Source organism: Rhodnius prolixus, unplaced genomic scaffold (assembly GCF_049639745.1).
Source record: "Rhodnius prolixus isolate KJV_2025 unplaced genomic scaffold, Rpr scaffold_7, whole genome shotgun sequence".
In the NCBI taxonomy this organism is placed as follows: Eukaryota; Metazoa; Arthropoda; class Insecta; order Hemiptera; family Reduviidae; genus Rhodnius; species Rhodnius prolixus.
The window spans coordinates 11954330-11976404 of NW_027411582.1; the positions used below are offsets into that span (position 1 = coordinate 11954330).

General features: G+C 32.5%; 1 protein-coding gene across 9 annotated transcripts in view; it reads right to left on the reverse strand.

Annotated features, from left to right (window-relative positions):
* Eip93F (Ecdysone-induced protein 93F) overlaps window positions 1–22075 on the reverse strand; it is a 356990-nt gene that overhangs the window by 89407 nt on the left and 245508 nt on the right. The gene's annotated exons all lie outside the window — the stretch shown is intronic.

Genomic DNA, 22075 nt, shown 5'->3' on the forward strand with positions numbered 1-22075 from the left:
GGTAGAGCTGAACCTCAATTTATATTCAGAACTTATAACTTGAACACCGATATTTCAAATTATATTATAAGTATATACAGGGTGACCAAAGTTATATGCTCCACCCACTTTTTTTTTTAACGGCGGGAAATTTCGAAAAAATAAAAAACACGTATTTAATCATTTTTAGTCTAGTTTATTTTCAGTGATTGACCCATTTTTTTAAACCCCTGTATCTCGAGATACAGCATCCAATTTTTGTTTTTCAAATGAAACGTTATATTTTTTGTTGCATATTTTTGTAGTATTTGAGCTCCTAAAAACAACAAAAAAAGTTTTTTTGAAATCGGTTAGGTTTTTCAAAAGTTATGGTAATTTAAAATATGAAAAACAAATTTCAGTTTACTGACAAAATTACGTTATTTTTTTTAAAGAATCTATTCAAACTGGACACAACCAACGGATAGGCAAGCCAAAACTCTGGACTCCCACGCTTTGCTTGTAGCAGCACTTATGGTAGCGAAGTCAAGATCTAGGGCAGGCTAGAGTAATTCGACGTTTCTGATCTTCGACAGAAGCCACGGGATTAAGGATACTTTACACTTTATTTTTTTAGGTATCCCCACAAAATATAGTCCATTTGGGTCAAGTCCGGAGATCGAGGTGGCCATTGGATGGGACAATGAGTCCTTTACGCACTTTTAATGGAAATTTCTGCCCAGCTAACCTCGAACCACTCTCGTCCGGCAACCATCTTGTTGAAAATACATATCTATCCGACGTTGTAGATGAACATCTTCAAGCGGAACTGGTAAAATGTCTGAAAAAAAGTTGGATACCTTTCACCAGTTAAGTTCTCTCTGTAGAAGTATGGGCCGATTAGTTGATTTCCTATAACTCCACCTAAACGTTTGTAGAAAAAACAACATGAACGTCGAATTACTCTAGCCTGCCTAGATCTTGACTTCGCTACCATAAGTGCTGCTGCAAGTAAAGCGTGGGCTTGCCTATCCGATGGTTGTGCCCAGTTTGAATAGATTCTTTAAAAAAAAATAACGTAATTTTACAGTAAACTGAAATTTGTTTTTCATATTTTAAATACCCATAACTTTTGAAAAACCTAACCGATTTCAAAAAAATTTTTTTTGTTGTTTTTAGGAGATCAAATACTACAAAAATATGCAACAAAAAATATAACGTTCCATTTGAAAAACAAAAGTTGGATGCTGTATCTCGAGATACAAGGGTTTAAAAAAATGGGTCAATTACTGAAAATAAACTAGACTAAAAATGATTAAATACGTGTTTTTTATTTTTTCGAAATTTCCCGCCGTTAAAAAAAAAAGTGGGTGGAGCATATAACTTTGGTCACCCTGTATAAATAAGTAAATGACAAAACTACTTAAAAAATCATCCAACTTATTTTTTAGTAAAATTATTATAACCAGTAAAAAGGTTATCATTTCAAAGTGTAAACAACACCCACATACATTACACCTACGCTGGGAAACAAATTTAGAAAATACTTAATAACAAATAGTGGTGATTTATTAAAAAAAATTAATTTGAACTAAAATAATCAATTAAAAAAAAAGACAATGAAGGGCGCCACGGTAGCCGAGCGAGTTATAGGCGAGACCTGCGAAGCTAATATGCATTTTGGTACTGAGTTCGGATTCCACCGGTCTTAGGCCTTGGATTTTATTTAATGGTTAATAAAAGAAATTTACAGTTAAGTATGTTTGCTAGTCGCCTCCATCCACGATACCTAATTGGTAGTTGGGCGTTAAGCCCCGCCTGAAAAAGTCAATGAATAAATTGACAATTTAGGATGGAAGATTTGCGAGGAATCGGTCAAATAAAACAACTCGTCTTTTTGCCAACGTTTCGACCAATATATTGTCCTCTTCAGGGCGTGGCTATGCGGGTTGAAACTATTCAGTTTCTGTAACTCAACCAACCCGCATAGCCACGCCTTGAAGAGGACAATATATTTGTCGAAACGTTGGCAAAAAGACGAGTTGTTTTATTTGACCGATTCCTCGCAAGTCTTCCATCCTAAGTTTAACAATTTGCGGTCACGAAAACTATATATTCATAAATTGACAATCATTTATGTATTAGTGTATAATATATATTTTGTGAGTGTATTATGGTTGTCCAATATTTTATGTGAATACAGATTTGTAATGAGATTGTACAGGGTCTTTTACAAAATGTATCATCTGATGCAATCACATCCTGTTTGTTCACGAATTCTACTGATTAAACGTCACTTCCTAAAAATAATTGCCATTTCAGTCGTGATACATTTATTCTGCCGAGCTTTCGACCTAGGGACTAGGTCATCTTCAGGGCTAGAATATTTTACATTAAAGGGTTGGTGTATCTTCTGTCTTGTCTGTTCATGGAGGTCCATTTTTTCATCCTATTGAAACTATGAATCAGTCACCAAAAATAATGAACAACAGTCACTTCCTAAATTGTCACAAAAAAAAAAGAAGGAAAACTCGTAATTTTTATTTCCCATTTTCAATTTGAAATTCCATATTAGAGAGAGAGGACATCTTTGTCTTTGACGCATCTGGTTAGCAGGAACCAATAAAAGTAATTTTTTGGGTTACGTTAACAACTTGATTTCTGAAAGATCTTATATCATAAATATTGTGACGCTGTTATATTGTGATGCTGTTTTATGACGCGTTTAAACAGATACCAAGTTTATTCTTGTTTCAGCAAGTAGTGCTCATCACTGTACCAAAGTTTTGTAGACTCTCTGATGAACAGAACTGCGTGGACTTGAACCCAGACCTTTAAAAGCTAACCTACTTAATAAAATTCTCAAAAAAAAAAGAAGTATGGAATTATAATTTTCTGTACGAATATCGTTGATTCAATACTTTTAATTTTCACGAGATCATTTGGAATTTGTAATTAATACGTTATCTATAATGAATCGTGAAAATTTCTATATTACAAGGCCATCTTGTGAGCATTATATTTTATGATGTAATCGTTTCTCAAGAGTTTGCGTATATTTTTTGTTTTATTCGACTTCTTATTCTTTTTTTTACTGTAGAATGTATTTGCTATTTAGCTAGAAAAATGTATGAAACGAAATACTTTGGGTTTTCAATTTTATTGTTTTATTTATTTTTAAGTTAAATGAAAATCTCTAACTTTTATGTTTTATTTTATGCGTTTCTTAAAATTTTTATAGTTATTTTTCGAAGGACACAAAAGATTCAGAAGCGTTAATCAACATTAGATAATGTTACACGGTTTTTATTTTTTTAATTTTTTGGATTCGAATCCCGGGATCTTCGCGTCGAAATCCAGTACAAGCTGACCATTGAGCCAATACCCTCCACAAATATTCGTTTTCATGCAAAAACTTGTTATTGCTCTAAATCTGGATTGGTGGCCTACATTTTAGAGTGCATGCGTTCAGTTAAATTTTGTTACAAGTTAATCTTATATTATGTTCAAACTGTACTTCTTATCTTTTATATATATATATATAAAATATATATATATATAATTATATATATATATAATTATCGCCAAAACTGTTACCAGATAAGATGTGAAGGCAAACGAGAAAAAATAACCGAAAAAAGATAAGGGCAAAAGCGTCAATTATCTTTTGCATTTTGCTTATAAAAATTATTTATCATTGTTCAATTTGTACCGCGTTCTCCAATGATTAGATTGTTGCTGAAATCATGAATAATTAGTTTATTTTGTTTTAATAAGCATCTTTGCAAAAGTTTTTAATTTTATTTACCTCTCTTAACACTGCATTGCCAATGCTCGAACTTAGTCAGTTATTGCCAAACTGGAGTCATATTGACTCCATAATTTAGTTTTATCTTTTTTTTCTACATTGATTTCAATTTTAACAATAAAATTTGCATTAAAGGATGAGAAAGAATAGGAATTAAGAACGGAAAAAACAAATTTTGTCCACAAATCGGCTTTAACATTTCACGTAGAAGGAATTAACTTCAACTTAGGATCACAGTAATTTTTTAGTATTTTCTAGAATCCTGATTGGCTGCCTTCTGATCAGGGACTTTTTCATTTTTTTTAATTACATTCACTATTTTTTTCAATTACTGTCCGCTGTTGACACAGATCAGAAATTACTCAATTCGCTGCAAGTTTTTGCTGCAATTCGGATAGAAAATCAATTCTAGGAGACATTTTTTTGTTCTTTGATACTTTCTATGAAAAGTATGTAAATTTATCAAATAAGTATTTGATAGACGATTAGACGATAATCTGGAGTCGGAAGGACTCCGATATATTTACGTGTAATGCCAATCTGTAGTCAAAATGACTCTTATAATTAAAGTAAACTAATCTGCAAAAAGAAACTAAGAATTCCACAGTCTTCAGCTCGTGACTATCAAATGGTGAGAGAGTGGGGATAGCATATCTAAGAGCATTTCGGGATAGCCGTGAGATGTGGGGAAACAGTGGCCATTCCTATTTTTTGGAGTCAAATTGACTCCGGATTGGCAATGCAGTGTTAAAGGGACACAGACTGAAATATCCTTAGTACCAAAAAACAATGAAGAGGGTTATATACATTAAATTGGAATATATTTATTTGCATGATGGATCCCTACAACAACAAAAAATAAAAATAAATTAATAAAAAATAATAATAAGGGATGAGATGGAAGGCGTGAGGTCTCCAAAGGGAAGATAAAATGCCCCAAAATGATGCCCTAAAGAACCACAGTCTTCACAAAGTACGTATGTAGCGGAATAACTTCTTCTAAAATTAATTTTAGATTAAAAAAATAAATAAATAAACGTTTTTGCTATAAAGTTCTTTTTTTTTATTTTTTGTACGAATTCACATCCAAGCGGAAATATTCTTCTCCAAAACCGGAATCTTCTTATCAAAACAAAAAAAAAGTATGAATGACGTAATATGACAAATGTAGACAAAAATATTTATATATGAATGGATAATGATATCAACAAAATGTTATTTTAAACTTTCAATTAAACGAGTTTTGATTTATGTTAAATTTGTAATATTTCTTTCAAAAAAGTGGCTAAATATCTCTATATTTTCAAAAAAGGAAGTGGGAAAGAATTGAGGTGAATTATTAGTTTCTTGACTACAATTGTTTGTAGCACTTACACCTACAACTTACCTAAATGACGTAATGGAGGTTTTTTCATCGAAATTAATTCAAAACAAATATCGTTATTCTCTTATTAATGGTTATTTTGTTCCTTCTCCAAAAATTGACATTCGAGTAAATTAATAATTTGATATCAGTGAAAAGTCAGTTACGCAAACATCCCAGTTTTCTGCAATTACACCCCTCTGTTCGGGGGTAGGGTTTTATTAAAAACCAAAAAAAAAATCCATATGATCTTGAAGCTCAATAAATACGCAACTTTTTCTGAAATTGGGTGGACTCCTTGATTTATTAATCATTGAAAAGATACAGTTGAAAATTTTAACAGAAATCATGGAGAACGATTTTTTTTTTTTAGACATTAAAGTAAACATTTTATGGTTTATAAGAAAAATTTTGAGGCTCTGGATAAAGCAGATTTATAGGAAATTTAATGCTCTTTCGTTTGGTGTAAGCAGATTTGTTGTAGGATAAAGGATGGAAAAGTTACGACCGTTTTTATGGTGAAAAGCGAGAATATCGACGGAAAAGTTAAAAATGCAAATATTCTGGATACTATTGAGAATTGGGCCAAAGTGAACAGAATATTTTTTGTTGCATTTGAGCTGCTGAATCAACTCCCGAAGTTTCGACCACTCCTCCGTATACACCCTGTATATTTTCAATTATACATTTCTGTTTTTCCTCAAAACTAATTAACCTGTGTTGTTGCAAAAGAAAATACAGTTTTAAAACAAGGTTTAAGGTCCTTTTATTTTAGAGAAAATTTGGGAAATTCAACGTTAGGCTTTTTGGTGCGTTGTTTTTGGCGATCAACCCTTATACAACTGTCCTACCGGGCAGTTTTAATGTAGTATATGTATACATTGTTCTGCTTTTTTTATAGGAGAAATTCCCTAAATATTTCTTTAGCCCAAAAAATAATAGTAATTTTTCCAACGGCAGAAAAGAAAAAGTAAAAGATTTCGAGTTAGAACGGCGCAGAGGTTAGACGAATCCAGAAATTTTTGGAAGCGTTGAAGGATTGCCTAACCGGTCCTAATCTTTATACACAGGCGTCATCAACACAATCTTGCCCCGACTTTAACCAATTTTTAATTCAATTTGTTCATTTCTCATGTAAAATGAGAAATTGAGTCGGTCCAATTATTCTCTTTATTAATTTTTCATTATCTACGTTTATCTAAATTAATAAAAGAAAAATAATTTTTTTTTCATCGAATTCAAGCGATCAAATCTGAAACAATTTTCTACTTTCAATTTATTTAATTTAATCCATCAAGTTATATTGAAGATATCATCAATAATTACATCATAACATCAATCTTCATCAATGCTCTAATCCATTTTTTACAGTTTCTCGCCTTTAATTCTCCTCGCCGACTGAAAAGCTTCGAGATTTTATTCGTTACTAATCACAGTATTTTACTTAATTATAATTCTTTTTTCACCAATAAAGTATGAGCTTCTGCTCACGTCAGAAGTTTGAACTGTAAGCCCCGTCTGGATTATAATTATAATTACTTTATTAATTATATGATTATAAAGATTTTTGATTAAAATTATGACCCCTTTATTCCAGCAGCAATAAATATAAATAATTATTTTTTAAGCTTGATAATCTTAAAAAGCTCTTCAAATCGTAGATTGCTGTTATCATTAATTTAATGCAGAATATGTAGTTGTTCAAGGCCGTATTTACAGTAGCAGACTGTTAATAGTTTTATTAAATAAGTATCGCACATTGTATATGGGGGAAAAAATTAATAGTAATTCATTAAAAAAAATTGTTATATTTTTTAATGCATTTATTAGATAGTTTAGGCGCTTGTTTTAGCAACAATTTTGATGGGAATGATCTCTCAATTAGTGGTGCATTCTGTCTATAAGATGGCATCTTGTGAATTTGCTGCAACCAACTTTTGACAATTTGTTTTTTCCTATAAAAGTTAGAATACCCAAATTTTCATCAAAATAATGGGTATATCCTTCTTTTTACCCGATTTTCATGATTGAGGTGTCATTCGATTTGGAATTTCATGTAGATGTTCTTTCTTCGAGGGTCTTGATGTTCTCGATTTCATGGAAGAAGAGTTGGCCCTATATAGGTACTTCCTCCCCACGAAAAAAACACATTTCCTAACATAACGGACCTTTAAACAGTTATGTTCATTAAACTAGAAACAAAAAATAAAAAATCATCTAAAAACTTCCTTTTCTGGCACAGGAAGTTAGTCGTAAATGTTTTCCAAAAAAAAGAAGCTATTTGAATATGGAAAAAAGAAACATTTAACTCTTTGGGGCGAGGAGGGTTAAAAACTGTCCCACCTTTTGCTTAGCTTTTGCTGCATGGAGGGATATATTTTAACCCACCTCGAAAAGTTGAAGTTATTCATACAAACAGCTTAATATGTTATTTACAGTTTTTCATTCAGTTGGCAGTGCTATGCACCAATGGTAAATGCGTAAATAAGTAAAATAATTTTTATATTTATTATAAACTTGACCGATAGTAAAAAATGGTGGCACCGCATACTGTTCTATTATTTGGCTGCAGCTGTTGTTAATCCATATATTGTATACAAAGAAATTGGATCAAAACCTGGAACTTCAACATTTCAAGGAACAGTGCGCTGAAGGACAGTGTGCTGTACTATCTGCAAAGTTCCGCTTTGTTTTGGTAAAAAGTTGTATTTGAATGAACATCATATAAAGCATTAGTTGCATAGTGGTATTATACAATACCAGTGTCCCACAATAAAAAAGGACTATTGAAATGGTATTAATTTTTTCTTTTCTTTTTTTTCTTATTTTGAGAGTGATGATTATTTGAGAGGGATGATTACATAAGTAAAATAATGGAAATGAATGTTTAGTTCCATTTTTTTTATAATAAAAGAAATCCTGTGCAAACTAGGGCTTTTATTTTCTTTAAAATCGTGCGCCTCAAAGAGTTAAATGACCTTAAACATAAATACATTTACGAGGGTCGTTTGAAAAGTCCGTGCAAAGTCAGAGAGATAGCACTACTGGCGCGTATCGAGGTTATGTTTCGTTAGTAGCATCTCTTGGAAGAACACTCACCAAGTTTCAGCCAGATCGGTCTATTTCTTTGTGTTTGGCATTCGTTTGAATCGAGGAAGTCGAGTGATTTTCAAAAAATGGACGAAAAAGAATTTCGTGTGTTGCTAAACACACTACTACTTTATGAAAACACTACTTTATGAAAGGCAAAACGCCTGAGGAGACTAAAGAGAAGCTTAATAAACATTATGGTGACTCTGCACCTTCGATTAGAACAGTTTATAAGTGGTTTCAAAATTTTCGGAGTGGCCATATGGGCACAAGTGACGCTGAACGTTCTGGACGCCCTGTTGAGGTTACTACTCCAGAAATCATTGATAAAATCCATGATATGGTGATGGATGACAGAAGAGTGAAGGTGCGTGAGATTGCTAGTGCTGTGGGCATCTCGAATGAACGGGTACATAATATTTTGCATCAACATTTGGACATGACAAAGCTATCGGCAAGATGGGTGCCGCGATTGTTCACGCTTGACCAAAAACGAAATCGTGTGAAGTGTTGCAAGGACGGTTTGCAGCTGTTCCAGAAGAATCCGCAGGACTTTAAGCGTCGTTTCGTCACTGTGGATGAAACATGGATACATCACTACACTCCTGAGACCAAAGAACAATCTAAACAATGGGTTACCAAGGGGGAATCTGCGCCAAAAAAGGCGAAGACCGTTCCTTCGGCCGGAATGATTATGGCGACTGTCTTTTGGGATTCGCAAGGAATAATCCTCATCGACTATCTGGAAAAGGGTAAAACTATTACAGGTGCATATTATTCATCGTTATTGGACCGTTTCAAAAACCGAGCTGCAAGAAAAACGCCCACGATTGGCCCACAAAAAAGTCCTTTTCCATCACGACAACGCACCAGCTCACACCTCAGCAGTTGTGGTCGCAAAATTAATGGAAATAGGGTTCCAACTCGTTTCGCATCCCCCCTATTCTCCAGACTTGGCTCCCTCGGACTACTATTTGTTCCCCAATATGAAGAAATGGCTGGCGGGAAAAAGATTTTATTCAAACGAGGAGGTGATTGCAGAAACGAATGGCTATTTTTCAGACTTGGACGAATCCTATTATTCGGAAGGGATCAACAAACTAGAGCAGCGTTGGACGAAGTGTATAAGCCTAAAAGGAGACTATGTTGAAAAATAAAAAAGGTTTACCCCAAAAAATTAAGTAGTTTTTATTTTTGCACGGACTTTTCAAACGACCCTCGTAGTTGTATTGACGATTTTTTAAAAGGTATATTTAGAAAATAAGAGACAATAAGTGAACTAATGGCTTTATTAGTTTCTGCGCCGACTCACTCGTCTGCGATAAGAACCAGTAAAATAATAAACAAATGCATGTATTTGTTGTTTTATAATTTCTTTGTTAAGATAAAAATATTCCTTTCTTAAAATTGAGCCTTAATAAGGTTAATTAGAACCAATTTTAGATTAAGAGCTTTGTGTTGAAATGGGGACAAGGTGAATTGGAATTCTGTTAATAACGATTTGGAATAATCAAAAAAGATCCGTGTGGTAGTTGCTAGCCAAATATTCTTGTTAAACATATCATAGGTCGTTTCATGATATAAGATATAGGATACGAATCTCCTGAAATTTTCCTCCTTAAGAAATCCTAGAATCAGGATATGTTTTAAACACAGAAAGGTTCCTTGTTATAAGGAGTAGTGGTAGGCGGAAATATAAGTGAAGTAGAAATCTCTAGAGCAAACTAATCTACAACTAATGATGGTTTCTGTTACCGATGAATGATACAATGAGCATGCGCGATATGAGGGATAAAATTAACAATATTAAATAAAACTCTTTGGCAACTGCCTTAAAAAAAATAACAGAAAACTTTTAAAAAATCCAATATCCTGCGAAGTTTTACCCAATTTTTGTTTCAACATCCTGCCAACACCACTTATCTGAATTTTGCCTCGTTTTTTAATTAAGAATTTTTACCGTAAATGTACTTTTTGGTCTAAAGAGTTTGTCTGACAGTCAAGAAACTAATTAATTACAGCTGTAAAATCCTGTTGAATGCACCGATAATTGAAAAGTGTTTTTGTGAATGAAGGTTTTATTTTTATTCATTTTTTGTTTGATTTCAAAGCTCCATTCCCTCAGGATATTATTTCTAATTTTAAAGTGAGAGCGTGAGAAATGGCTGACAAAAAAAAAGAGGATGAATTACTTACAGTATGTGTGGGGGCGAAAAGTTGAATAAAAATATTAAAAATGAATAAAAAGACTAAAATATATCCCTCCTTCTCAAAAAAAAAGGCTAAAATATTATCAAACATTGGAATGCAATTCAAAACAGTTCTATCACATTCCTCCTCTTCAGTCTCTTTTTGCGGTTGCAACTTTTTAGATTAAAATGTCATATTTTGACGTCATAAAACAGAAAAAAAAAATGTAGTCAGGGTGCTTTTCGACAGGCAGAAAGGTAACTGAATTAAATGGTGGGGATGAATAGATTGAAGATGAGATCAGTTGGACCAGCCATGTACGGCTTTATTAGGCGCCTGCCGAAATATATTGGATTTCATTTGGTTAGGAAAGAATCAATTGGTCAGACCCGTGGGTTGCTACCAAATCTACGTTGACTACCTTATTATTACCAGTAATCTACTTGCATTCTGTGCAACAGTTTGTGTTTAGTTGCATTTATATTTCATTAAACCAAGTTCTTGATAAGATAATCCAAAATTTGGGCAAATTTACGAAAAATAATTTTTCAATTTGAAATCTGTGGTGTTTGAAAACCTCCAAAACTTTAAACCTTCCATATCTCAATAACTATATTCATAAAAACATTGCAATTTATAAGAGTTATACAGCTCTCTTTTCTCTACAATATGGTGAAAGATTGATTGAAATGTGAAGAACAGGAAAAGAGATATACTGGTTTGAAATTTGAGGTGTTTAAAAACCTCCAAAACTTTAAACCTTCCATATCTCAATAACTATTGACACAAAAACATGACAATTTATAAGAGTTATACAGCTCACTTTTCTCTACAATTTGGTGAAAGATTGATTAAAATGTGAAGAACAGGAAAAGAGATATACTGGTTTGAAATTTGGCGTTTGAAAACCTCCAAAACTTTAACCTTCCATATCTCAATAACTATATTCATAAAAACATTACAATTTATATAAATTATACAGCTCTCTTTTCTCTACAATATGGTGAAAGATTGATTGAAATGTGAAGAACAGGAAAAGAGATATACTGGTTTGAAATTTGAGGTGTTTGAAAACCTCCAAAACTTTAAACCTTCCATATCTCAATAACTATTGACACAAAAACATGACAATTTATAAGAGTTATACAGCTCACTTTTCTCTACAATTTGGTGAAAGATTGATTAAAATGTGAAGAACAGGAAAAGAGATATACTGGTTTGAAATTTGAGGTGTTTGAAAACTTCCAAAACTTTAACCTTCCATATCTCAATAACTATTGACACAATAATAATACGCCATGGGTAATAATCCAAAAAATTAATAAATTTTTATCAGTCACTGAGCCTTTAAACAAAAAAAGCTACCTCACAGTCTGTCGCCATTAACCTCCATCTTTGTCCACAATATTAAAAAAAAAATAATTTAGCTATTAACTATTCTTATAAAAGCGAAATAGACAACAAAATAGAAACGTTCTGTGATTTTGATCATAGGGATTGTTTAACAACATACCGTTACCATAGCAAAAATAGCGTGCCGACTACATTCACCATATAGCCCACTAAATAAGTTGTCAACATATATGCGACCACAGAAAGTTTATACCATTCACTGTCTGAATCACGCCAAGATAATAAATTTTAGTTTAAGTAATATAAGGCAGGACGAGAGGGGGGGGGTTGGTGCGGCGGTGTCAGACCCCCCTCCCACCACTATTCGCCATGGTATGAACGTAAGAAACCATTTGAAAACCTTCTCCATCTCGCTCGCACTTACTACTTTTAGGTAATAGTTTGTGTATAATAAATAGATTTAGAACAGGACAGAAGAAAGCCCGTGATGGGGCAGAAAGGGTGGGAGGTTCTGCTGCAGTTAGGACCTTTTCCATAAAGATTATCTAATGTGGTAATCTGATGCAGTTTTATGCACAATTGCCATACCTAAATTGCATCTATGGCCACCTACTAGGAAGAAAATGTACAATTCTGATTGTTATTTCATATAGTCGGAACATTATTTTCATACCTATCGTTTCTCAGTCCCCATGATTTTAATGATATTCCTCGCATATTTAATGTTAAAATATCATGCTAGTTATTTATACAAATGTATGGGAGAATTTATTTATCTATGATATCATTAATAATATGATAGTTTTTATCATTAGTTCTATTTCTATTTAGTAACTGTCTTTAGGACCGCAAGGGGTAGCTGTCGCAAACGGCTACTAGGGATTAGCGGTCCGACGGTAGGAGCAAGCACGCATAACAGTACACGGTCTATACTCTATATTTGACGCCTTCTTGTCCGTGAGAGTAATCCCAGCGCTAATAGTGAATCCAAATTTTGTTAGAGCTAAATTAAAATTCTCAAAGTGAGGGGTTTTCGCAAAGCGCCAGCCCATCCCCAAAAAAATAGACAATTGCTTCAAAAAAAAAAAATAATAATAATAAAATAAGGAAGCTATGACTGGATAAAATGGATCTTTCAAAAATAATCGCAAACGAAAACGGCTTATTTAAAAGGAACTACGTCACGAGGAAAAATATTCTTTCGAGTAACTTGCGTCATTTTCCATATCAGTAAAACATTAGTCAAACTAAAGAAGGTGATAAACTAAAAAATGTAGGCTGCATCTTGAGTCTTCTGTTGCGAAGTATTTCCATTATTTCTTGATGCTGGAAGACGTAGACTACATGGGGATAGGAAACCTGAGTCATCGACTCTTTTCTGGCTCCCTTTGCTTAGAGTACCTCCTTCAGTCCTAACTTAATTAATAAGGGAGTTTTGTGTGGGATTCTTCGATTATTCTTAAAGCAGTAGATTAAAAACCTGAGCCGCACCGGTCATCCTTACAGGATAATGCAGTTTTCTCTGCTTCCTTACAAACCAAGGCGTGTTCAGTCCTTGTGGGATGCATGTTCCTTAATCTGCAGAATGGTCTGTTCTAGGCTCTGTTTGAACTTGGGTACCCACAAACTCTGAACTCGTTCCATCTACCATCCCTGACTTTGGCTGACCACGCTCCTAAATCTCTCTGTTCGAAAAAAAAAATTAAAAAGTTGCTAATTGAAAGACAGAGACAAACAGGTCCACCTCCAGCTTCACAAATAACCGCTTGATCTGGATCTTCGTCCATGAGACAACTGGATACTAAAAATACTATTGATACACAAAGTTTAGAATCCTACACCCCCATTTTCTCTTAATTCTGAGCAACTCTTAATCTCATTCCGAGTCAGATTTAACAGTCAAAGATGCCACCGTGCCATCTAGATCCTGCAGACTATACGCTGTCCTAAATCTTCGCTTTGTTCGTTCACCAATTGAAGAAGACAACCTTAGTTTTGAAAACATCAATGTAAACCCATGAAAAACTTTAAACCATTTAACTGCATTTAAGACCCACCGTATCCTACCCAAAACCAGACATTGTCCCCTTTAGTGTTCGTTAAAAAAAAAGGATAAAGCCGAACAAATTTACAAGAATTTTTCCAAATTGAATAGACCCACTCACTTATCCCTTCTCTTTTGAAAATAATTGACTTTAGATATTTTTTGCTTCACCTAAATTCTTTTTAATAACAAAAATTTTGATACCAGAAAGTGAACGTTCGTCCAAAAACTCCAACCGGCGCTCCGGTTTCCTTAATTCACGTCACATTACTTGCTTCATTAACCCCCCATTTAACACGCCTTAAAGCCCAAAGCTCAGAAAAAGTTATGGCAAAAAAAACCTTCAAATTTTATTAAAAGAATTCCAATTATTTTCTCGAATATTAAGAATTCTTGTCGTGATTTTGCTAATATTTTATAAAATATGAGGAAATAAAGTAGATTTTTCTTTTTAAAACAAAAAAATGTCTTCATAATTTCCTGATTTATAACCTTTTAAAATTGTTTCCATTGGATACATTCTACCTTACATTAAAATAAATAAAGCACAACAACAAATCAAATCAAACAATGTATTAATTTCCTGCTAACAACGTTCTTATAGTGTGAGTCACCATTAAATTTGCACACCTGCACGCATACACAAATAATCAAGCATATTGTTAATAATTTCTAAGCACGTTGTTTGTTTGTTTTTTTTTACTAGCAGAAAATTTCAAATAGAAAAATAAATTCTTGTAACCTTTTTTGTTTAAGATTGTAAAGCAAGAATTTTTAAAGTAATGTCATTGTTTGAAAATTCTGTACTATCATTTATTTTATTTCTTTTACTCAGTTTTTACTCATAGTTTTTTTGTTCAAGGTTTTCACTTTTAGAGGGCACAAAAATTACTCCATATTTTTATTTTTACTCTGTTATCAATATTAAAAAAAAAAATTGTATTATCAGCCAATCTGGCCTTGTCACGAGCGTTCCGCCATACACATATTGATTCTACATATTTAGTAAAATATCAAAAATTAAAAAAAAAAAATCTAGTGTAACATTTTTAGTGACATAATCACTTCCTAATTAAAGATCTTGTCGTCATAGCAGTAGCTGCAGAGATAGTCGATGGTACAACTGCTTAAGATTATCCGTCTCCACTGGTATAACTCTAGGTCATTAATACTATAGTAGGTGGGTCAATGTGATAATCGTTGTAATTATGTAATTTAAGTTGTAATAAAAAGGGAAGTTATATTTAAATATAGGAAATAGCTATAATTTGATATAATAATCTACACATCTAAGGATTCAAGATTGGCGAGGAATCGGTCCAAATAAAAACAACAACTCGTCCTTTTGCCAACGTTTCGTAATGCGTCAGTTTCTGTAAGTCAACCAACCCGCATAGCCACGCCCTGAAGAAGATAATATATTTGACGAAACGTTAGTAAAAAGACGAGTTTGTTTTTTATTTGGACGGATTCCTCGCCAAATTTGAATCCTTAGTTTAACAATTTACGGTCACGAAACCTAGATATTCAATCTACACATCTTAACTTTAGTATTTGGTCACGAAGTTTTCCTAGAAAAATAACTTTTTCTCCAATCACTAAATTTAAAATTAGAGCAACAACTTAATGGAAACTAGAGAAGATTTAGAAACCAAATTGTACATTACCTGACGTCATCAATAAGGTAATCGACTCCAATGTTTCACTCACCGGCCAAGAACTAGCGGAAGACCAAACTGAAGCAGGTGTCGGAGTTTTGATTATTCAATATTTAAAGGGTAGTTATGAGGGGGTCAATATTGACGTATCTAACTGTGCTAATCACCTTTACTTTCAAGCACCAAATTATTAATTAACAAATTTTAATGTCTAATTTAAACTACAAAGTGTCTAAACTTTCTGTTTTTAAAAACTTATTTTCAGCTGCTAATGATCTTGGTATTTAAATTTACGACGAATTTAGTGAAAATTAAATAAATAAAACGTTGAATTTCTTTTTAAAAGTTGTATTGAACGATAATCAAGATCTGATTGATTCGTCTCATTTATTAGCTGTAAAGTAATACTCTGGGATCATAATTTGAAGAAGTTGACTTGAGTAGGTGGATGCCATTAAATGGTAGTTATGTCTGGAACAAATCTGAGAGCGCCTGAATAGGCGGCGATAGAGGAACCAATGTTAAAGGTAAAGAGCTCGCAGAAGATGAAATAAAATTAGCTGATGAATGGAGAATGTTAAGAGGATACGAAGGATTAGAGGATTTCTTTCGGAAAAAGAGATCTAGAAGTATTGCAAGTAGAGTAAGAAGGGCGTTGCTCAAAGGAGGGACTGAATGCAACTGAACGAGGATGAGCAATATGTAAAATAAAAAAGAGAAGTGGACGAAGAAAAACAAGAAAACGAGGAATGTGGCGAGGAAAAACGGCAATTTCAAATTGCATTGTGAAATGCCAACTGCATTTCGAAGGCGCACCATGTCAACTTCATTGATAATAACCACTGCGAAGATCCACATCATCAACAGAAGATTACAGATGCATTTATTAATTTAAACTATCCGGATCGGACTATCCGGTTCAGTGGGGCTTATAATCCCGGTCATTCATAGCCTCAAAGTGCAACTTAATGCAGCCTCAAAATTCACAATTCTCACAGTATTACGTAGCAAACCACTTAATGAATTCTTAATTATTACAAACATTTGAAAATTAATTTAGAAAAAAAATCTTGCAAGGCGAAATGTGTACAAAAATAATTATATTTATTTGAGTTAATTTTCTCCTGAAGGTTTTTTTATCTACCTTCAAATTATAATTAATAAAATTGATAACTTTATTTCAAGGTAATGAAAATCGTCAATTGATGAACGCCCAATCAATAATTATTATTATTCGATGAGATGCTAATCACATAATTAATATAAGCTGTAGAACTATATAGTTAATACGGGATCTTTAATACATCTTTTATTGGATTAGACATTTAAATAGTTTGATAGTTTATGCATTTTCTTCTCGTTTTATAGTTTCTATTAACGATTAAGTATTAATTTCAACTTAATAAATTGTATTTAAACAAAATATTTAAACTGTAATCACTAATAACAGTTTTCTCATTCAAAAAAAAAAAACTGGCGCCTTCCACTTACCATTTTATAATTATTTTCTCTGAAATTTTTAATTATGCCAATTAATAATGTTTTCTAAGTTTTAATTAATTAAAGAAATCTATTCATGGTAGTTTCTAAACCTAAAATATAAGTTTGAAAGCTGCAAATTTCTGTATTTTACGTAACGGTTGCTACGTACTTCCGGTTTGATACACTGACCAATCAGTGAAAAGCATTTTTTTTTTATTTAAACTAATCAAAAAATTTAAAAAAACTCGAAAAATCTGAAAATTTTTTACCGCTGAACAGTTTATTTTTTCCATCTTTCCATTAATTCCTTTTTAATTACCAGGATTTGGGAAGGAATTGATTAGCTAAGTGATTAGCATCCTGGATTCCCAAGCGGAAATCCAGGCTACTAATAATATTCGCTTGGATCGAAAAGGCTGACGTTTCATATTTGATTTCCCAAAAATGAGCGCTCGTTACCCAGAGATCTGCCTTTAGATCCCAATCTCTAACATTTTCCCCAATTAAGGCCATCCCGAAAAGTATAAAACAAGCAACAAACCACCAAGTTGTGTTTTTTTTTTTTGTTTTCCCCGATAATGGCACTTCAGTTTTCAAAATTTGTAAAATTAAGATTGAAATGCGAAGATAAATTTAACGATAATTTATTAAGAATTATGATATCATTAAAAAAAAAAGTAGCGATAACATTATCAACTGTTGTAACCTTCCTAAATAGAACAGTGTTGCCAACAAGTCCCACAGAAAAATTTCCACATAATTTATAAAGTTCTAAAAGCATTTTAAATGGCCAACATACTAAGCATCTCTATGGCAACAATATTCCAAACCCAGATATTTATTAGATATTCACTCTAAATTAATAAAAAACCCACACAAATATGGGGGATGGGGTGGTAAAAATGAACAAAATAAAAGGTCATAGGTCGTTTAAAATGTTCAATTACTTATTGCAACAAAACGTGTTGAACTAGAACACCAATTACTAAAACAGTGTTATAAATTTAGCACTAAATAGGACAAATTAATGTTCTATTTGAACTAAACACAATGAGTGTATGAATAAAATTTCAATTGGTCTTCCCCCACCACTGGGAAGGAATCCGTTTAAATAGATGTCGGCCAGTGCGCACCTTCTTAAATTTTGTTTGACGTCTAACTGCCGATCAGTGAGTTGAAGAGGTTAGCTAACAACAATATTTAACTTCAAATTTCTCACATTAAGCCCATTAAATACAATCTAAATGACAAGACCAGGAATCAAGCCCGCAGAGAACCGCAATACAACTTTGCGGTCCGCGCTTTCTAACCACTCGATTATCATGGCGATTAGTGTAGAATGAAGATTAAAAACAGCCTTTATTACTTCGACAATTTATTTCTGTTTACAGAATCCAATCAAACAAAAGCAAATAAAATGTTTACATTTAACATTCTAGCAGGTTGTTTGCAATAGCAGTTATGCAATACGTGTGGTAGTTTTTAGATTTTAGCCGTTGTTGGACAGATGTCTCCTAATCGGAGGTACTGTCCAGCTTCTGTAATTGGTACTCTCTAAAAACTTTAATGTTTTCTTAATAATAATACGGCTAGCCCTTAGATATTCTCTTTTTCTAGAATATTCTTATAGCTCACTATCAGCTGTCAGAGAATATGCCTTATTTTCATGCATGGTGTATGTTTGGTGTCTCGTGACGAGTTCTAAGCCAAGATATTGCTAGGTATTGTCTGCTCTTTTCCATTGTAAGTTGCTGTAGGATGCAGTCTTTGGATTGAAAAGAATTTTGGCCTATATCTTCGGTTGAATTTTCGAGCCTAGTCACCATTTATGGTATCAGCCCGGTTTCTCCAAGATCTCTGGTAATTCGACGACTGTCCGAAGATAGTTGTAGAGGCGAGAGACTGTATAGATGAAGAAGAACAGTGTGGTATTTGTATTGGTTTGTCTGGTGTTCAAAAGAGATGTTCAAGTTCACGGAAGTGAAGTCTTTGTCGTAATTAGAAGCATCAACTATCTGCCAGAGTAACATGGCTTCTAATTTCCTGATTATACGCAGATTTGGCTCAAAATGATGCCCTTAATTGCACGTAGGTTTGCCTGTGGCAGTATGAATCATGACTATTCACTTCCTTTTAGTTTCCTATAATTCCGATAGTTTCCTTTTTGTTATGTGATTTACTTATTTTTAAGGTAATTCCAGCTCTTCATCACCAACATTCACTTACATTCTACGAATATACACTGAGAACTATGGCAGCCCTAATAAAATAGATTGAGTTTTACAGGATTTCGGTTTAAATTCACATCCTGTTACGATTTAAATTAAAAATACTAATAATGTCTTAAACAGTGCTCTATAATACTCCATGTAAGAAAAGGACGCGTTGTGACAAAGTAAGAGAGCTACATAAAGGAAAACCTTGAAATCGGACCAGGAAATCGAAGACTAAGAATAAGAGATGAAATCTTGACCTTGAGGTACACCACGGCGAAGCTGAGAGAGCAGCAAGGCTTTTCAGAGAATGAGAACTTGAATAGAGAAAAAGAAAATAAGCGGTTAGAGATCTAGGGCCTAAACGGTGCCCTTATCTGAGATAGAAGTGCAAAATATAATGAACCGCAGAAGATGCCAAAATTAAAAGAATTTGATAAAAAATATAAACCCGAAATACGAAGATACTATTCAAATTTGTCAGAAATTAGATTCCAAACTAATTCTGCCAGTACACTGAATCACCTTAAACTGATCTCTGTTCATGGATCTAATTTAGACAACCAATATTGGAATAGATTACTAAATCTTAAATGATAAGAACGTGTTTTACAAGAAGCTTTATCATTCATTAGAACAGAAACCAATTGAAATTTATTCAGCCCTTCAGCCCTATAGGCGTACCTCAAGAAGGGCACCTGAATTCTAGAGAGACATTACTCGATTTCTCTCAATAAAAAGTAAACCTTCTCAGGGTTTTCCCCCCAAAAAAAACGCTCTCCCAACTAAAATAAAATCCTTTTTTCACAAAAAAAAAGCTTTGAAGTGAATCAATGAAAACCACAAATTTCCATAAAATATAGCCCATTAAATAAACCTCAATAACCCCCACCATACCCCAAAAATCATTAATCAAACAATTAACTTAAAAAAACACATTAATTATTATAAAGTAGGGGAAAATTACAATAAATATTTTGGAGGTCACATTGTACATACAAAAAACATTCCAGACAAACACATGTGTGTATCCCACTTACTTAAAACTAGGTACACAAAAAATGGCCACAAGTGACTATCTAGTGAAGAGGGGATCCCGTAAGTTCAATGTCGAAATGGACTAGTGGGGGTTTTTAAAACGTCAGTTGATAAATAAATGAAATCTAAAAAGCACAAAATTTGTGGAAAGCCATTTTTAATACTTTCAAAAATTTTGTCTTTTTTTGTTTTAACTAAGAATGGAAATAGTCAAAATGAGTTTAAATTACAGGAAATAGGCACTAAAATAGCATTAAACCAAAATGAAAACATTATTAATAACAAATTCTTTTGAAATTCTTGAAAATTAAAAGAAAAACAACTAAATATTGTTAAAAATAAAGATTATAAAAACCAAAAAACGTTTGGATAAAAAATAGAAATTAAGGAGTGCCTTTGAATATTGTGGAATCCATCTTTAAAATATAATTGACCTAAACGAAGCCAGTTCTTGTTCTTTTTTTTTGTTTATTTCGTTTTGGAGGCCATTCAATGTGGCCCTCCATTTTGTTTCCATTAAAACTACTTCGTTGCTTTCTTTTATTAAAAACAATTTCATTTATTATTGAGATAATTATTTGATTTTTTTAAAATTAAAAATTGAAATTTTAATAAATAATTTTACTTAATAAAAGATTTTGAGTTAAAACTCATTTAAATGAAAGCCTGTAGAATGAAGGCGGAGCAGGTTATGCTAGGTTATCGTTTTTACTTGTAGCAATGAGTGCTCTATTTATTTTTGTAAAATTCTTTTAGAATTTGATTATTTAAGATATTTACAAAGTATTTTAATAGTTTTTAATGATTTTTAAATAAATTAAATGCTTTACCTAAAAGGAAACGACTTCAATGAAACAATTCGTCTAACTTATGTCCCACTTATTCATGAGAATTCATTAATATAACGGATTAAATCAAAAACCAAAATTAACAAAACTTCATCACAAATAAAAGCTAAGTCTAAATTTAGTTATTTTTGTAAAAAAAATAATCAAAGATTATTCTAAAATATTTGTAATGTTTACATTGTTCAAAATGGATTCCTTAAAAACAAGAATAAGTCAGTTTACTGTAAGATTATTTAAAGGAAAATGAAGATATTATTGATATTTCTTGAAAGTAGGTTACTATGTATGTAGGACAATGTGAAATTGAAAGTTGACATAGATTTTTTTATTTCTCTAAGTATTTTCTTAAATAAGTTTCCAAGATTTTCGTAGAAAAAAACGTTAATTTGAGGATAACCCAATTATTTATTTAGAGCTAAACCTATTATTTTAATTAAAACATTAGATTTTATTAAATTAATTTAAAATAATAATCACTTTCAAGGCCATTTTGAGGAAGAAGGCTATAATCATTCCCTAACAAACTATTTTTAACATTAGATTGATCAAATCTTTACAAATGGCGCATTTTTGGTATAGTTTCACTTTTTCAATAGTTAATTCAGTTGAAAATATTACATTAATTTGTAATTGACTAATGCTGCACATGTGTTTAAAAAAAATAAAATTCTTGAGGTTTCAGTGCTAAGGTTATGCTAGAAACTAGCTGGGTCATTATTTTCATGGAAAGGTTTTTTTCTGGCTGGGAAATTTGTTAGTTTTTCTTTTTTTAGAGTTAATGATTGGTTATAGTTTTAGATACTGGGGAGTATTGTAGATACATTTCTGCATTTTGGGTGGCATAGTGTAAATGATGTGCTTTGATAGAGTGTATTGTTTAAAAGATTTGTGTAGTTAGAAATGATGATTGGACGAATCACTAACTTGATTAGTTTACATTCCCGGAAGGTTGAACAGGAGTCAAGGTTTGTAATATTATTCCACTGAATTTGATTGATTCTATCCACTCAAAAGTTAACACATGCAGAAG